Consider the following 18,738-nt stretch of genomic DNA (forward strand, 5'->3'; position numbering starts at 1 on the left):
AATGCCTGGGACTGGAGTGGCTTTGAGACTTTTTGGTCCAGTTGTCCGAGTTATTGTGACCTGTTGTTAGGTGTTGTTGCGAGGTGACGCCGGTGACAGGAGCAAAGAGCGGTGATGTAATTCATAGAACAGCAACCACGACATTTTTACCCAAAATGCCATCTTTTTCCAAACCTCACCAAGAAATGACCATTAATATCAAACAGCATCGGCCTTTTCTTTAAATCACAAAATAACCTGTATGGAAAACAGGTTGTGTGATTTATTGTTATTTTTTTAAGCTTGTTGCAGCGTTGACATAAATCTAATTTATTCCAACTTTGGATTTCTCATGAAATGTCAGCCAACAAAGATTCATTTTGGATAAAGAATAAAAATGAGACTTTAACCGTGTTTCAGGTTGCAGTCGAGCTGGCTACTGATGTTTTTTCTCAAATCTGGGAGCCTCGGGGGAATTTGAATCTATACACATATTCTTTTATTTCTGTTTTATATTATATTGCTGACAGAGAAATACTTAAAGGGAGCTTCCGTGGAGTTGGCCTCGTCCTCATGGAGCAAACAAGGCAGCAAAATAAAGAGGTAGAAAGACCGTTTGAGTCAGAAAAATACAGCGAGATGGGGATGGCAGGAAGGGAAGTCAACTGACAAAAGTAAGAACCAAAAAAATACAGGTACAAAATTACAAAATAATAAAAAAAAAAACAATATTTTTACGGACTGGATCCCGTTTCTTATTCTGGACTCATTGTTGCCACCGGCAACCAGGACCGAAGCTCAGGTGGAAGTGAGCAGCCGCCTTGGGCCATAATAACTTAATTACCAGACTGTTAATGAAGAAAGTGACGGTTCGTCCTGTTTTCCCTTCTTAAACTGCAGAATCAGCTCTTTTCTAACAGCCTGATTTGTAATCAGTCCGACTCTCTGACTCCTTCTGTGTGTTTATCCTTCCGTTCTTGTCCTCCATCTTTCATAGTGACGTCCAGAGTCACGTCTCTACGCTGGACGCCTCCTATTGGCTCCGCTGGGTGATGTCACAGCCAATCAGAGTCTGTGGATCAGTCCTGTATGTTTCTGAGTTTATTGTGCTGACAGAATAAAGACAATCAGATATTTGGAGCTGATTTTTCATCATTAATGAGCAGAACTCCTGATCAGATAAAGAGAGAAAGGACCCAAACACATGAGAGGAACTTTTCTTTGGTCAATCTGCTTTACGCTGTTTTCACCAGTAAAGATAAGGAGGGAGTCAGCTTGTACATAAATTAGATCCTCACATTGGCACGTTGATGCTCTCTCGACGATAAACAGCATTTAATGCCCTTCAGGAGGAGTCTTTACCAAAGCAGCGTCAGCAGCAGTGAAATTTGGATATTGCGTGGCCCGATGAACACGGCAGCCTGCAGGAGCTACCGGCAGGGATTAGAGTCTGTTATTTCAGTTGTCAGTCAGGTGATGCTGTGGAGAGGGGAGGAGGAAGAGGAGGCTGAAGATATCTGAGCTCATCTGAAATTCAGGTTGGAGTTCAGGGAATGGTCAGAGAAAAGTTAGTGCCACCAAACCCCGACTGGACGCTTTATATTTTGTTTTTAATCTCACGTCCTCCTTCGTGCTGAATATTGATGTTAATCTTTTTGCTGATGTGAGATCTTACTGGACTTCTCTGTGTTTGTGTGGTCATGAAATAGATTTCTGTTGTTATTACAGGAAATATTTCTTTCTGTGTCCATTTGCATTATTCTCACACTGTATAAAAAAATTATGAAGAACAAATAAATATTCAATAAAACATGAATTTTTTAAAGGATGCTTTAAATCGTTAAATCCATATCAAAAAGGATCCTCAGTGTTTTTTTAGTTTCTGCTTAAAGTGGAAGTCAGTCTTTGGGATTTGTGCTTTTGATTTTTCCCGTCAAAAGCATCTTTTCGCTCCTTCAGAGTTGATATCTAGAAGACGATATATTTCCGCTACACTCAGAGAAGGCAGAGTCATGACCTGGTTTGGGTTTCGATCATGACTGAGAGCCGTGACTGCTTTGTTGTGAAATCACAATGTACCATAAATCCTGAGGGCTGATTTTAAGGCTCTGCTGTATGCTTCTCTGTAGACTGAGATCAGTGAGTATAGATCAGGTCCAGGTTCTACATTAATGCAGTGAAAGTACCAAAAACCACATCCAGGTCTGCCAAAGTTTCAAAATGCATGTTGGGTAAATGTTCCTCGCTTCAGTCTATCTTCCACAGTCTTTGTGTTTGGGCTGCTGTCTCAGATTGTCATCAGTTTACATAATGAAGTGTCTGAAAAGGGCTTTTTGACTGTGAGGACGTGTAAGCAACAGAAAGAGCACAGCGGGCACCAGATTTAATTTCCTTTCCTCTGGGTTTGTGTCTAAATAAATGACGATAAAAATAATTGTGAGCAAGAGCTGGAAACTGGAAGCAAACTGGGAGCATGAGGGCGCAAATGTCACTCAGATAATACTGTATCCCGCCAGCCGGCGTTGCCCTTTCATGATGGATAATGGTGAGCTTTATTGTGATCAGCCATGGCTAAACTGAAAGGAAGCGCTCTTCCTGTGGACTCAATTTCCTGCAGAAAAAAAGGAGAGGAAAAAATAACCAATATGAAAGTTGGATAAGGAAAATTGCAACTGACTCCTGCCATATTTTATGAAATGGGAGGAAATTTGTTAAAGGGTGGTATCGAATTAGAATTGTAATTCAATCAACGTGATATAAGAGCCCTTGACAGTGTGTAATTGCAATCAGCTAAATTGCTTAATTCAAACCGAGAGCCATGGGAAGCAATGAGAGAGAGAGCAAACAGGAGAAAGAAGAAAAGAGAGAGCGAGCAGAGAGAGATTAGAAGGGATTTTATACAAACTATGTTTACATCAGGCTGCGCAATTAATTACATTTGGATATTGTGTTGATTTTCATTGTGAGCCGGAGCGCCGGAGAGCACTTTCGATACCTCGATGTGAAAGAGAATGGCCAAAAGTAAACACACCAGCTGGGTGTGAAGCTGTTTGAGCTGAGGGGAGAGAAACGTTTGTCCTGGATTACCGCTCATTTTCCAGAATCCATGGAGCACATGTGGGGGAAACCTTTTACCTGCAGCTTATTTTCCACTTTCTCCAGCTTTCTTCTGCTTCATGTGTACAATAGCATAAAATTGGGCATTTAAATTGAGTGCGTTGTGGCTCTGCAGGCTGTTTAAAGCCAGCTGCTGAGTGGAGGAAGATCAGGAGATGGAGGGAAGAGGGGAGGACGGAAACGGGCAGCCCTGTTGCATCGTTCCATTATTTCATCACTTTTCAGTGCCAATAGAGTCCTCTGATTGAAATAACGCATTTGGAGCGATAGTAATGCCACCTTAAGTGCTGCTGAAGGAGTCGGCTGAATTAATCGCCTCCCTGACTCGATCTCAGCCAATTACATTATCCCCTGATTTATGAAACAACATACCTGAGTGTCACCGTAACCTTGAGACTGAGAGGAGCCAACTGGAAGTGGATCTCTGTGAGATTCACAAGAGAGGAAGAAAAATGTGACCAGTAAAAATCGTTCAGTGGAGGTTTACGGACCTTTAACTTGTTGATCTGGTGCTGTTTGAACCGTACAGAAGAAGTTAACAGCTTCTCTAAAAGGTTCGGTGTATTTTTATTTTAATTATTCACCTTTAAGTCAAAACTTAACCTTTTTTTTTTCATTTATAAATTACAAATTGACATTTTCAAAAACTCCAGTTTGTAATTTGGCTGTCATTTTTGAAACAGGAAGTAACCAATATTTGGACGAGAAGGTGTTTCTGAGCTGCTCTTTACTTCCTGCTACAGCCTGTCAATCACCCTGTGGCCACACCCCCAAACCACCCACTGCTTTATGGTCTGTTTTGCTCTTAACTGGACCATAATTTAATAAATGTAGGGCTGTAGACGATAAAAATTATTTACTGAGGTAGTATTTATAACCAGTGGACTTGTTAAGCAGACAGAACACAGCTTTAAGGTTTATCAGCTTTGGTTTTCACTTTACTGACCTTTTTTACACTCGTTCTATAAAGTTCACCAAATGTGAACACCAGCAGGAAAAGCCTGAGGTTCAAACCCAGAACGCCACGCTCTCATTAAAATGAATGAAGAGATTGTGTTTTTCATGCAGAGCTAAGATTATCTGCTGTGTCCCTAAAAGAAACGCGCATGGGATTATGCAAATCGTACATTTCTAACCATTCCTTTTTAAAAATACAACGTTCTGAGATAAGAACAGGTGCAGAGCGGAGTCTATAGTCTGCCACAAAACCCCAATTATCAGCCATTCACTGCTACATGGTTCCATTCCTGATGTGGCTTCAGGGCGCCGCCAACATCTGTGTAGGAGCGCTGCGTTAGTGCAGGCTGTGAAATACCGCATCCGCAGCGATTCAGAGCACATCTGCTATATTCATACAGAAGCACTGCAATCTGGTGTGTGCACATCTAAAGGTTTGTGCAGAGCAGAAATCTCAAACAAATGTCAGCTAACCGCTAAACCCGGATGGCCGAGGCATAGATCAAGGCAGCGACAGCAGATCACAGATTAGACCAAATCACAAAAATCACAGAACACCAGAGAGAGAAGAGAGCAGCTTCATCAGATCTGATGGCAGATGACGGGACTTTTTTTTACTTGGTGATTCAGTTAGCAGCCATCTCCTGACTGAAGTCTCGTGGACTTTTGGATTCAGCCCGAAGCTGCTGTTGTCTCATTGATCTTTTTTTTTTTTTTTTTTTGGCCTACATTCTCTACATTCTGCTGGATTCCTCGGTGGTTAACTTATTTGGTTAAAGCTATTACAGCTTTGATCGTCGTGTTTAGTGAAAGTGGAACATAAAAGAAGACCTAGAAGACCACATCAACCGGAGACAGACCACAGACGAGGAGCTGGGCACAATCGCACACCGATCATCACCATGGCAACCGTTATGACAGTCATGGCTTGGCTAGGTTTCATAATCAGTTGAATTAATTTCATCCTTTAACTTTTGGTCTGTTAAGCATGTTAAAAACACGATCTAGTGGAGGCTAAAGAGCCTTAAACTTTCATTCTTTATGTCTGCATCAACTGTAAGCAGAAGTCAGATTGTGTTGAAGTCTATGGGAAAATGTCCCGTTTTGCTGATCAGTTTATGGTCTCATCTCTAGTTTACAGTCTTCAGTACAACATTGTCACCTTCTCCTCCAAATATTGTTTCATATTTTCATGATTAATTCTGTTAATGAGGGATTTCACCTTCAAATGATGAACACTGTTCAGCCTCTGCTATATTTGCATCTGCAGTTCATGTTCATATCTGTTTTTATGGTTGAACTTGACTTTGGATGGAATATCTGCTGTAGGTTACAAGGATTTTAGATGGAAAACACAGCTCGTGCCGATTTAATGTACTGAGGCAAAAAGAAAAAAAAGATTTAGATAAGACCGGGAAAATTGTTACAAGATAGACAAATAGAGGCGCGGATGTTAACTCCGATAAATTTCCCTCAAATTTTAACTCCCACTGACTCTGTGATTGACTCCGTGAATTCATTCCCCAGAGCATCTTGGAAAGAGAAGCAGAAATGTCGGCGGCGGCACCAGCCCCTGGTCTTTTGACAGGCATTGTGGGTGATTGGATTGTCTGTATCAGTGTGTCAGCAGCCGAGAGCCGCGCGGTGGAGACCCTGAAGCTGATTAAACGCTGGCGCCGCCCGCCACCTCCTAAACAGCTTGTGACAGGCCGGAGTCCGGCGGGCTCCGTGGGGGCCCCTGCTGCAGCGAGGCGGAGACTGGAGGTGCCATCGCTGTTTAGGCTTCATGTGACAGAAGCAGCTTTACAAAAAAACTCCCAGAAATCAATGGATGCTCAGCGGCGTCGGGAACCAACCAGAGCTGGGACGCTGTCATGACGAAGGCCGCTTCAACGCAGACTAAAAAGCGGATCCGATTGTTATTAGCTGGTGGATTTGAGAGGTAGAAGCAGATAGAAATAAATAACAAAACGTCCTTTTCAACCTTCGGACTGTCTCTGCCTCCTGAATGGCCGGCCCACAAACAGGCGCTTTAACAGCTACACGCAACAGTAAACACAGAGCAAGAGGGAACATAATGAGTTCGCCTGGTACAACAGAAAGCTGCTGAAGGCAGGTAATGGCTGCTAAAGCTATCCAAAGACAGAAGAAATATACATCTTCACAGAATCAGGGGGGAAAACATTATCCTGAGCTGACCAGCGCTTTCTCCTGCCTTCTCTGAGCTTCAAGGGCACTAATTGTTCCGACTTATATCGAAGGGAAATTGTGCAGCATTCACCTTCTTTTTTTTGTGTCTGTTTGTTTTGCAGCCACATCAAAAGACAGGAAAGTACCGACACAAATGGAGCCTCGTCATATATTTTCTTCCCGTGATAGACCCCTCATGCATTATGCACCAAGCCACCGGGACTAACCATGATTCTAACACTAATTTATGTGCACATGAGCTGAATGTGCCACGAACCTGGACGTGTTTGTACACTCACATCTGGGAACAATGTGGCTCCTGCTTCTACGGTCTTAGAAGTGTTGCTGGATTACCTTGTTGAAAGGGCCCCTCTTATGTCTTGGTGTTACTGCATTTATAATTTATATGTAAATACAGTCGGACGCTTTGTTATCTAATGAATGTGGGCATGTTCGCATAAAGTGTAAAGCAGAAGGAACACTGATGTCAAAGAGGTCGCGGACAGTTTGGCTGTTTGTGTGAAAATGACAAATTCAGACTATAAACTGACTGACACTCTTAATGCCTAATGAGTTGATTTATTGCGGTAATTCTCTCTGATTTATTTATTATGACAATAATAAGACAGCTAAAGACTCAAGATGTCGATGACTCCAGAAGCCAGACAAAATCAAACCTTTTTATTCCACATATTTCTCCTGCTTCCTTTCACGAGTGGACAAATTACATTTTTTGTTAAAGAAATATAATATCAGGTTTGCACATATTATTTGGTTGCAATCTGATTTGGCCGAGTGTTAATGCTGTTTAAAGTTATTGAGATATTTTATTCATATTGGAAATCACATATGAATGTTATGAAATGTCACCAAGGTGGAGGCGACCTTCGCTCTCTCGCTGAATCCCCATTTCCTGTCTCGCTCTCTGCTGCACGCTCAAATCAAGGCAAAATAAAGGCGTTCACTGTTGTCAAAATGTCCACAATCCAAATAAAAAACTTCCACTGTGATAGGAATCCATAAATCGCCTTCAGATATTTCTCCTACCAGCTGATGAGCAAACGGTCTGAACAGCTGCTGCAGATGCTGCAGCTCTGCAGTTAAAAGTCAATTAATGTGGGTTTGTAACAATGGCTGCGTTTGTGTAGTGATTGTGTGCCCCCCCCAGCCCTACCAACGCAGGCTACACCAGACAAATGACCATTTGCACATACACACAAACTCACTCTGGGGGTCAAGTGTGGCCGAGCCGCGGATCCATTATCGAGATCAGCCTGCGGAGGATTCAGGTGTCTCGACATGGAGCACATTACCCGATTAAGGAAAGTTAAGATGCAGCACAGGTTGAGTGTGTGTGTGTGTGTTGTGCATGTGAGGTGAACAAGCTTTAGTCCCACTCACGGATGAATCAATCCCCGGCCATCCAATTTAGACGGTGGGGACAGAATGTATCGATCTGGACTTCACACACCAAAGAAATGAATAGAGTACATTCCACATCTTCTAACACACACTTTAAACCGTTAGAATTCCTCCTTTTTTATCACTCACTGGGGGAAAAGTACATTTTCTGTTAATCTCTATTCAAGTAAATATATGTCTGAATTAAATGTTGGGGAACTCTTCGGTTGGCTGATGCGCTAAATCGATGTAAAGACACGAGAAGGTCCAAAAAAGAAAAAAGCTCCAACTTTCACAGAAACAAAACTTGTGATTGGTTCGCTGATCCTCTGCAGATGTAAAATAAAACGTGGGATTTGTGTCAAGTATTGTTTTACATTTAGAAGATCAGTTCTCCTCATGTGATTGTGTCCCCACAAGAAACACACAATAACAGTCCCATAGATGAATTCAACCAAATGAGCTCCAAGTTCAGTCCGAGCATACTCGAACCACCAACTCCAGGAGCTGCTGGTTCGGAGGTCAAATTTCAAATACCGACTCCCACTTGTAAATCATTCTGGTATCAGTTTGGTCTCAGCTCCAGCTGGAGGCCGTCGCTGCAGATTTGGTAAATGTCAAATTGGAATGAATCGCCACCAAATATCTGGTGACTCTTCTTGTCTATCACTTAAGCTGCCGACTGACATTAAGAGATGAGAGAAAATGACGAGGTTGCAGATGGAAAAAAAAGGGGGGGAAGGGAGAGGAAATGCTGAGTTAGAAGTGAGACAAGCACAAGGGCAGACTGAGAGCAGATATGTGGAAATGGATTCGTTGACCTCACCTGGCTGGTTGAGATGCTCCACGTGTCCGGGCGAATAATGACAGACCAAAATACTGCCGGGCAATCAAACCACATATAAACCTTTATCACTCCCAAGCTCTGACGTTAAAAAAAACACACACACACACACACACCTCAGAGTAAACACCAATATAACCAGAGCTCTGCCTTTATGGGCCTGCCTGCACTGTATGTCTTCCATGTTGATCACCATCGGAGTGTCAGAAAAATCCATCTCAATCCGACTCTCCCAGTCGCCTGAATTCACACACGCCATTGATGCTTTTTACGATCGGCTGCAAAGGTTCGGAGCATCGATCGCGTCTCACACTCGGGTTACCTACAACAACACTGCCAAGTGACCATTGCTGATTTCTGCTTCATCAGACCGGACTCAAAAGAGAGAGACGACGATAGATTAAACAGTCCGGGCTAAAATTCAACATTTATTTTATTGAATTTTTTTTTCCACTATGTCATTTGGCGTCTGATGCAGTAACTTTCTCCACAGGAGGACCTGTAATTGAAAAAAAAAAAAAAATAGCTTAAAGGGCAATGTCACCCAAACCAGCAGGTAGAGCAGATTGTACATTAATCTCCACGTTGGCAAGACTCTGAACCTCAAACGGCCTCCAGCAGTCAGTCGGGTGTCTTGCACGGTGGCTTTGGATAAAAATGCAAAAAAACTCACTTATCTGGGAAGAGCAGCGGTATCTAACCACACATGGGACATTTGATGCAAATAAGTAGAGAGGAAGCTGTTAATATAGAATATGAATTATATCCAACTTATCAAGCACGAGTTAAAAAGTGTTTCACAGGAAAAGCAAAACAGATCAAAGATCATTTGAAAACTGAAGAAAATTTTTGTTTTTTAATTTGAAATATGTTCTTTTTTTTAATATAGTAGAAATATGAACAAATTATCAGTTCAGGAGGAATTATTTGACTATTAAGATGAACTGAAGTCACTGATGATGAACTGATAACGTCTGTCTGCTGATCTAACTATCTATCAATCGGTAGATTTGTGAATTTGAATGATTGTAGGTGTAAAATTATAACAACAAAACAGAACGTGATGATAAAATTCAACACAACTGGTCCACGACAGAACAACAACAGAACAAAGTCTCAGTCCCATAATTCTTCTGCCTTTATCGCTCCTTTCTTTCTTTCTTTTGGATAAACATCAGCTACAGGAAGAACCACACGGCTGGACTTGTAAATGTCTCTCTGGATTCCTCAGAGACGTTGTTGTTGTTGTTGTTCTGTGACTTTAGCAGCAGCTTGGAAGTGATTCCTCGTTGACGTGTTTGATGGGCCATGTTTCACTTGTTTCACTTGTCGGAAAACGGAAACAGAAAAGCGTGCAGTTGGGAACGGCTTTATTGTGACTGAATTCACAATAAAGCCGTTGAGCGGAGAGAAATATAAAGCGCAGAATGGAAACAGCCAATGACACGTTGGAGCTACGTCGCGGCTTTTGATCGATGGTCTTGCTGAATGTTTCGCCACCGCTACAACAAACAGGAAGTAAAGCAGGAAACAGGCGTCCTTTGATCATTTCACCATCACTGAGTCTCTTTGAAGCAACAATTGTGAGGCTGCAGAATGGTTCACTGATAGTCGATTTGAAAACACACTACTCTTCGGAAAGCAGAATCTACCTCCGTCTTCATGCTCAGGTTTGGGCTGCCTCACTTTGTGCCTCATTTTTCCAACCTTCAACTGGAACTTCACACCTTTTTGTCCACTCTCATCTATTCTGAAATTACAGTGGAGAGGAACTGTTCTGAACGAATCTGATCAACCACTCAACTCTGTTTGAGATTTCTACCTGCTAAGAGGAACATCTCTGTCCAGAAGCTCTTTGGATTGAACATCAACTGATAAACTTATCGCTGAGTGTTTTATTTCCTTTGTCTCTGGAGAACACACGGTGTGCTGACTGGACGCTGGTCAAGAGCATCGGTCAGGAGCTAAAGTCCTGAGATCCTGGGAGTCAACTTCCTGTTATTTGGGACACTTTGCAGAAAATAAACACGAGGACAAAGATTCATATGAAGCTTCCGTGCTTCTCAATCTTAGCTCCATCGGTCCCAGCAGTTCGCCTCCCGGTATCTCCACCACAATCTGCGAAAAAGATGAGCTCCATTTATCTTTTTAAGTGGAAGAAACACGCCGAGATGTTTTGCCATTCGCAACAAACCACAACCTTCCCCCCAAAACAAACTTGCGTGCAACATTTCCAAACCAATTAAGGATGTAATTAATGAAACCCAGCACCTGTAGTGCCAGAGCAATCACCAGAGAGGGGACAGTGAAAAATGTAGCAATCAAATTAATCAAGCAAAAGGCACAGACCAATTACTCACAAACCATTTAGAGTGTGGCGCCGCGCTTGGAGAGCAGGTGATAGTTATCATTAAATTAGAGGGAGATCAGCAGCTCGGGCTGTTTCATCATGTGGGACCTTGATGAACTGCAGGCTGTGCGCCGTCTTTGCTGTGGGCACCGTGGCAGACAAGGTAGCCCATATGCTTCATTGTTTAATAGGAGAGGTGTTGGGGATAATGATTAATGAAAATGTAAGTGACTCTGCAGCAGCAATACAACAACAACATCTGGTCCTGCGTCGGGAACTTGTGTGCATCCAGTAGATGGGTGGTGGTTCTGCAGGGGAGCACACAAACACACACAAACGCACACAAACACACCTGGCCTGCGGAGTCGGAGAAAGTTATCAAAGTTAGCAGCTTCCTTTTTTTGTTCTCCGTCAAACAACTTGGCTCTGATGGGACAAATCCAGAAACTGTCAGAAAGGTTTGCGTGAATTTGGTCATTTCTTCCGTTAGAAAGCTTTCTGATTTGTGCCATCAGTCCTCCAAGTGCACTTTAGTGCAACCTTGGTGAGAAATCCACAAGAAATGGAAAATAAAAATGAGAAAAGTCTCAGCAAGGTTATTTTTTCCTCCCAAATAAAAAAAAACAAAGCCTGGACTGATCCTGTCGACACGTAAACGTTTCGATCAGGTGAAGTGACATGATGAGCAAACACAGTCGAGTGTGAGGAGCTGTTGCTGACCGCTCTGAGCTGGCGTCACCGGCCGGCTGGATGGAAAACGCTCCGGTGGACTGTGTGTAATAAACCATGATGACTTCCTGCTAATCCAAACACGCTGCTGCCCAGAGTCACCAAAGCACGGCCAGCGGTGGAAAGCTGCCCGGCGTCCTGTAAACAGCAGCTTTTTGTCTGACGGGGGGAGCTCAGGAAAACCTCGTTCACCGAGTCCTTCTTCAGACTTCAGAGTGGGGGGGTCCACAGGCTCACTGCTCACAATGGGGAAGGGTCGCCAAAACACAGGGAAAGAAGTTTATTTTTTCCAATCCAGCACAACAAGGACAATGCCATGGATCATTCGGCGCCCCCTCCCAGAGATATATGACACCAGCTGAAGATGCAGATAAAAGGGATTGATGAGACGTTCCGATGTGGCACCAGAAGTTCCCCCCTAGAACAAAGCAAGGACAGTCTCCCTACAGCCCCCCCAACTACCATCTCCACTTTATCAGTGATGCTGATTCATAGAATAACATCTTCTGAATATCCTACACTCCAGTTTAGAGCAATATTAGTGACCGTCTGCAGGTTCCCCGAAACACCTGCTGTGTGTTAGACCTTTTCCAATGTGCTTACGTCATTGTGTTTTTAATCAGACTATATCAGCAAGAACACACACTCTGGTTTTGCTTCCTTTAAATTTCTTTATGAGCAGTTTTTATCCTTTCAGTTCTTATTCTCCCACATTTGGTCGGCTGAGCGCCGAATTCCAGACATTGATATTTTCCAGTTCCAGAGTTTAAGCTTTTATTCCACTGAGGGGCCAACGTGTACAGATCTGAGAAGTCCTGTTGTGTTGCCAAAATGGTTTGGTGGATCCAGTTAGAGCAGGACAGTCAGGTGGGAGGGAGAGGGGGCATCAGTCCAGGCCACAAGGCTGTTTTTAATCTACCTGAAACTTTATCCTGGTGGATTAAAGCATAAATACTTAATCCTGGCTTGGAGGTGCACATCCAGGTGGGTTATTTTTCTGTTTACGGCATTTCTATAATACCTGCATGCAATGCAGCATCTTTCTGCTCTCTAATAGCGAAGAATAGTCTGTGAATTTTGACATGTGGGTCAGACCAACCTGCTCCAAATCTGTAGGATACCGAACCTCCATTATCAGTCCCACTTACAGCCAGTCATGGCTGACATCAGGCCAGGACAGGTCAACCCAGACAAACTTACATTCAAAAGTCTCATCCTAAATTAGGGGATTCGCCATCATCATCATCATCATTCTCTAAACTTCCATTTCCTGTTTGAGTTGGAGAAACGACATTTCCGTCATTTAAGCACGCAGCCAGTATGTTAACGCTTTTTGAAGACACTGGCTTGAAAGTGAGACACAAAAAAAAAAGTATTACAACCATTATTTTGTGACCTGGTTAGTTTTATGGTACAGTATGTGTGGGGAGATTCACCAAACCGTGCTGCTCCACACAGATAACAAAATAACCAAACGGAAACACCAAGTGGTTTCCGTTTGGTTCGGATTAGTTTCTTATCTGCGCTGTACAGATGGATTCTACAGCACAGACGCATTTAAATTTTTGTCATTTCTGACAAAATTTCGGTCCTGAGATTTGGCCCAACTCGGACACCAGAGACACACAATCCCAAAATACTGAGTCACTGATTGTGAACTACATTCCGAAATTGTTGCTAATTCCCCCCCCACCCCCTTTTTTTTTTATTTTTTTTTTTTTTATAAAAAAATGTAAAAATTAATCCCTTTCAACAGCTCGACCGGAATAAGAACAAACACATCATTAAATCAGCAATGTCCCACTGTCGCTGTCATTACGAAACGCAGTGTGATGCCAACATTTTCATTAAAATTACATGCGGCCATTTGTGGCCCCCGAGTTCCCTCGGTATAGAAATATGACGCTTATCACAGACACGGACTCGCCAAGCCTGGAGAAAGCTGCTCTCTGTTTTAGGAGCATTTTCAAATAATACCATTAAAAAATAATAACTGATGAAGTTGGCTCTGAGCAAAGACACTAAGCGCTTTAAAAGCTTTCCATCGTCTTACAATACAATTTCCAAATCAATATTTCATTAACTGGATAGAGGTGCAATGTTCCTTGTTAATATAGAAGGTTTGGCTCAGCACAGAGTTAACGTTAAGCTTTAGTGAATTTCAGGCAGGGAGGTGGGCGATTACGTTCCAGCTGGCCTTCACACACACACATCTAGTATCTTCTTACACACAGTCTACAATCGGAGACACACACGCCTGCTCCTCCCCTGATTGTTTCTGTGTTTATAGGCCGTTTTATGAGCAGAGAGCCTCTGCTCTCCAGTGTGGCGCCGGGCATCAGGTGACTTTCCTCGCGGCGATGATGAGAAACAAACTCAGGGCTCCTCTGACTTTGGTCCTTAATTCAAGTGACAGAGAAGGTGCAACGAAAACAGGAAGTGGAGATGGCAGAGAGGGCGGCGTGCCTCACGTTTAAAGAGCTGTTTGTGATCAGGGTCCAGCTGAAAGGCGTCTTCACTGACTTCTTGGCAGATTTTACAAACGTTGACAGTACTAACAGTTGAAATTTGCACGTGGGTCGTCGATCAGTGACTCTGAAGTAAATGTCCAGTGATCAAACCACGCTTTGGATTCCTCTTAGTTCTCTGTCTCTCTGCCAATGATCCCTGGCAAGTGTCTGCGGCTGATATTAAACTCAGTCTAAAAATATAATCTTATAAAACTGCGACATATTCAGCAGATGAGCAGCCGATCCTGTGTGATGCAGTGAACTTCCTCCCATTCTGTTTCTTTTAATGTTCATGCATTGGACATGACTGCGGCTTCATTCCTCTGAGTCTGTGCAGTGTAACGATGCTGTGTCCGAAAATGTGTTTCTAAGGTTTTGTTGTTGTTAACTCTTTTGCATAATGACAAAGAGCAAACAAGAAGACAGCAAGCTGTGAGTTCAGTTGCTGCGATGCTAACACGCAGAGAGGGCACGACCGTTTCCCCGAGGTTTCCTTCAGCTGCCATTCACAAACAGAAAATGGACCAAAAGTATCCTCAGTTATCGCTTCACAGAACAAAGTCCAGATACCTTTCCAATATTTGGTTTGATATTAATTTGGATCTTTGTTGATCATCCAGCCAGAGTTCTTTTTATACATTCACTCATTATAACAGCTGATGAAAATGAAAATTGACTAAATGTGAAATAAAAATGTAATATTGCAATAAAAATAAGGTTTTAGCACAAAAAGTAGAGAGACGGGAATGTAGCCAGCACTTTCTAAAGTTTCCAAAGTCCAGCTCTGAGAGGAAGCCTGCTGGATACCGTTGTCTCTCATGTTGTCTCATGTTTCCAAATTTGACACTGCAGAATCTGACTGAGCTTCTCACATGAATTTGAGTGAGATCACCGGGAAGTTCTGAATGCTGCGTTTGTCATTCATGGCCTGAGCTGTTTGATTAACTATTGTCGAGCTGTAATGGAATCTTGAAACGCACACGCACAGGAAGCAGAATTACACAAAGTAAATTTTTACTGTAACAGTCTTTAATAGCACTTTTTTTAGTCCTCAGGCTGCTGCACATCGTCCCCCGCTGCAGCATGTGTGACGAATTGAAATATTAAAATTCATCTTGATGAAATGAAAGACATGCAGTGCACATACCCAGCAGGATTGTGTCAGATTGGTTTTCTGTGACTCTGGGCTTCTGGTTTCATGTGGGATGTGATCCGTTGGAGAAGTCTGCAGACACATTTAGGGGGAAGCGTTCCTCAACACTCTGATACACGAGTCCTGGGCTTTGGGCTGCTGCGGCTGAAGCCTCCAACATGCAGCTCGGAGTGGAAGGAGGATTCTGATGTGATGCAACAGTGACACCAAGTGCACTGAGGAGGCAGGAGGACAGTTTTTCTGTGGTGGCTCATGAAACCCCACATGGACATTACGGATAAGGTGGAAATGATGGAACAGCAATAATCGAATCTGATTTATTTCCTGCGTGAGAGGTAGACAGAATTAGAAGATTGAGACAAACTGGTGTTTTGACAAATATATGTGAGTCAAAGTCCGTGAGTCTCCTGAGCAGAGTGGACACACGGGGGTTGACTGTTGTCGTCTTGTTTGTGACTTTGCCTCTCTCTGGGTTTGTTCCAACGAAGCGCCTGTTTCTTCAATGTGCTCCTTGTTTGGAGCCAGAACAGTCTCAGAATGAATGAACTCACCCATTGGAGGGTTTCGGCCTGCAGCGGGCATCTCACTGTTCTGGGGAGCAGGTCGAACATGGAGTCCACAGTGAAGGCACTGAGGCTTTCCCAGTCGTCAGCTGGACACCGCTGGTACAGATCGATGGAGTTCATAATGTCGGCGATCTTGGCCGTCACCTCTTTGGTCACTAACAGGATCAGCCAATCCAGACCGTCACACCTGACGTCCTCTGTGTTATCACAAGCTTTGGGTTAGGAGGATCTCCTTCATGTTCTCCAGAACGTCATCCTCATCGATGCCGAAGAAGCAGCTGGTTGACTCGACCAGCTGGAACATCCAATCAGAGAGGATCAGATCGATGTTCCACAGAATGCTGCTGACAGACAGATTAACCATATATCTGCTCATTTGGCACATCAGAGGGATACATCTGTCTATCTGATCAAACACGATCTCTCTAGTTGTTCATCAGCCTTTGGGTTGAAAAGTTGGGTAGAGTAGGGAGAGCATGAGAGCGGGGGGGGGGGGGGGGGGGGGGGTATACTTTACAGGTGCAGGAACATATGATGCTGTATTAGGATCATAGAAATATGGGAGCAGCAGGCGGGGTAGCGATGATTCACCACCTGCAGGATGAGGACAGGGAGGAAGAGGAGAGGAACAATGAGCGGTAACACAAACACATTTAAATCTGAGCACTGTAAGCGATTCAATCCTGAGCGCTTAAGGCAAAAGGAAATATTGTGTTTCAGTGTAAAATAATTCAGCCTGCTCTCAGCCCAGTCATAGCACTAAATCACCACCAATATTAACTCAACGGCGCTCACGCTTTAACATAAAGCAGAGCAGGGAGGCTGGAGGATCTGAATGCAGATCTGCTGATCTTTATCTGCTCAGCTTGATTAATCCACAACGTGCACACTAACATCGGCCCAGTTGTATTGTTGGAAATGTATGTGGCTGGATTTAATGAAGAAGTAAATGGAGCCAAAAGGATGATGTGTGTGGGGCTGTATCGGCGGAATGCAGTTTGAGGAGCTTGCAAATGCAAATGCAGAGTAGAGCAGCTGCTCCAGCTGAAAGTGGTTCAGGGTCGCCTGTGGAGGTATCAGGAACATACGGAAGAGCCTGGATTCCCCATCTGATCAGGGAAAACCTTCACAAACTGGAATTATGGGAAGGGAAGTGCAAACACCATCCAAGAATGTTTGGTTTTTTTTTAGGCTTCTTCTTCACATTCTGCAGTCGTTGGAACAATTCATTGAACATTTATCGCTCTTCTGTGAGAACAAAAAGAAGCTGCACAGCTATCATCAGCATTTGCAGCTTTTTGCTAAGAAAGTCTAACCACAGCTCAGCAGAAGTTTCTGATTTTCTGCAATGAAAAAAAAAGAAGCTGAAATCAGTTTGGACTGACATGAATTCAAGGTGACCAACCTCAAGAAGGAAACTATGAACATTTGACACGTACCTTTCAAGCCTGTCGGGCATTTCTAAAATTCAAAAGTTTGATGGGATCAAAAGATTTGGAGGATAATCTCAGTTTTTTTTTCATCCTCAGAAGAAGCGCTAAAGTATTGAACTGCATAAAGAAGAGACTTCCATATAGCCCTTTCATTCCTGCTTCTTCCCTCCTTCCTTCTTAGCCTTTCTTTTACACAAACAGATGTGTCCCTTTTGGAGAGATAAAGGTTTTGTTTTGTTTTGTTTTTTTAAAGGAGGCGAATGTAGCTTTATTGGAAGCTGTCCAGAGAGCTAACAAAGTGTTTCGTGTCTGGATTTCTTTCTCAAGGGCAAAGCATCCGGTGCCGGCCGGCAGCCAGCCAGCTTTGTGGTGTTTTTGCCGAAGTTCTCATTGGGGAGCTAACACCATTTCGTAGCTGTCGTTCACTGAACGCCACAGAGAGACAGGAGGGACGGGGTGCGCGTGGGGGTTGAGGGGGCATAAAATGGGAAAGTTAAAGGGAAATAAACAACCCCCCAAGGCACTCATACAAATGCCCTCTGATTTCTATTTGTTTCTTAACCCCAGCCTACTCTGGCCAACAAGCAACATTAAAAACAAATGAAAGGAAGCATCATGACACCCCATTGTTTGTGTATGCGTAAGTGTGCGGCGGCCCGGGGTCACACGCTGTCTACAGAATGTTTTCGACGCACAGCTTCACCCGTCATGAATAATAAAATTGAGTATTTGAATCCTGGTAGTAGTTGATTCCCAGAACTGGTAGCAGGATTTTTCTTGCCTTGTTGGCGGATGACCTCATGCTTGGAGAGAGACAATACATAATTCACATCATGTAACCTCTGAACACCACCACGGCGTCCCTGTGGAGTTAATATGTGATGTGTGTTTGAAAGTCCAGGAAAAAGTAAGTGGCCTTTAAATAAGAGCTGCTTTGAAGTTCGTTAAGCTCTGTAGAACCAATGAATATGAATATAAACTATTCTCATATTCTCATATTTAAAATATTTAAAATATAATACATACACTTTGGCTGCAGGCTGCTTGCTTCCACACACAAAAAGCCTCTTAACACCCATTAATCAGTGGTATTGCCCCTCCGCCATCATGACTCAGAAACTTATCTGATAGAAAGCCAGATGGATCCAAAACCTCTTAAGTTTATTGGCCAAAGCTTTGTCAAACATTCTTCACTCCAATCTCGGTGTGTGTCCAGAGGCAGTCATTCCTACTAATTGGTGGTGGCATCACACGCATCTTTTTGTAATTACAGTTGGAGACAGGGAAAACCAAAATCAGTGCTGGGTCTGCCTGTTTTTTGTTCCTCGGTGCTCTTGACGGCATCATTTGGCCGATTAGTGGCAAGACAAGTGAGTTCACCATCACTCATCTTCAAAAGTCTAAACTTTTCTAGCTCTGTGAGGCCATGACCTATTTTCTGAGGATGGATCTGGCCCAGAGAAGTGAATCCTTCAGGGAGCGTCTTTCATGCAATACTGAATCTGTTTC

Source organism: Echeneis naucrates, chromosome 14 (assembly GCF_900963305.1).
Source record: "Echeneis naucrates chromosome 14, fEcheNa1.1, whole genome shotgun sequence".
NCBI classification, from domain to species: Eukaryota; Metazoa; Chordata; class Actinopteri; order Carangiformes; family Echeneidae; genus Echeneis; species Echeneis naucrates.